Source organism: Ailuropoda melanoleuca, chromosome 7 (genome assembly GCF_002007445.2).
Source record: "Ailuropoda melanoleuca isolate Jingjing chromosome 7, ASM200744v2, whole genome shotgun sequence".
NCBI classification, from domain to species: Eukaryota; Metazoa; Chordata; class Mammalia; order Carnivora; family Ursidae; genus Ailuropoda; species Ailuropoda melanoleuca.
Genome location: NC_048224.1, coordinates 90,438,673 through 90,439,755, shown reverse-complemented (window position 1 = coordinate 90,439,755; position 1,083 = coordinate 90,438,673). Strand labels below are relative to the sequence as shown.

General features: G+C 38.9%; 1 non-coding gene across 1 annotated transcript; it reads right to left on the bottom strand.

Moving 5' to 3' along the window:
• Positions 1 to 368: 368 nt before the first annotated feature.
• On the bottom strand, positions 369 to 441 carry TRNAE-UUC. The gene has a single exon. It is a non-coding gene; the product is annotated as a tRNA-Glu (tRNA).
• Between the last annotated feature and the right edge of the window lie 642 nt (positions 442 to 1,083).

Below are 1,083 nucleotides of genomic sequence, written 5' to 3'. Positions count from 1 at the left end.
GCAGACATTTGTCCCCCCATCCTCTTAGCAGCATTAGCCACAATAGCCAAAAAGTGGCAACCCAATGTCCACCAACAAACGAATGGAGAAACAAAATGTGCCATATATATACAATGGAATATCATGTACTCTAAAAAGGAAGGAAATTCTGAGACATGCTTACAACATGGATAAACTGTGAAATATTATGCTAAGTGAAATAAGCCAGACACAAAAGCACAATTATTATACGATTCCACTTACAGGAGGTACCTAAAACAGTCGAATTCATAAAAACAGAATCTAGAACAGAGGCTATGAGGGACTGAGGGAAAGGACTGGGGGAAGGGTTTTTTTTTGTTTTTTGTTTTTTTTTAAAGTAATCTCTACACCCGATGTGGGGCTTGAACTCACAACTTGGAGATTGAAAGTCACATGCTCTACCAACTGAGCCAATCAGGCACCCCAAAATGGGAAGTTAATTTTAATGGGTACAGAGTTTCAATAGGAGCTAATGAAAAAGTTCTGAAGATGGAGAGTGGGGATGGCTACACAACGTGAATATATTTAATGCTAATGAAATATGCACTTAAAATGGTTAAAGTAATAAATTTTATGGCATGTATATTTTGCCACAATAAAAAAATTAAAATTACAAAGTTCCCGAGGACTTGATTTTCTTTGACACAGTGAATTCGAGTGACTGGGGACATCTCATGGCTGCCAAATCCTCTCATTTCTCCCCCAGTTATAACACTGGTAAGTGCTATTTTGGGTATTCCCTCCATTATCCGCTAAACTCCTTCACCTCTTGCAAACTCTTAGTGAACATGTATCTTTCCATGACACATTTCAATCATCTCCCACCCATGAAAGGCTTTCCCAGAGTTCACCAGGCTCTGAGAGGAAAATATGGTATCTCTCACAGTTAGGTTGACCAGATTCCCACTAAAATTTTTAACTAAATTATGGCATCTGCCTAAAATGTCAAGTCTTTGACCTTGGGTGTTTTGAATACACACATACACACACACACACACATACACACACACACACACATGCGCACACACAAATGTCAGCAGCCCATACATAAGAAGTGTGGTT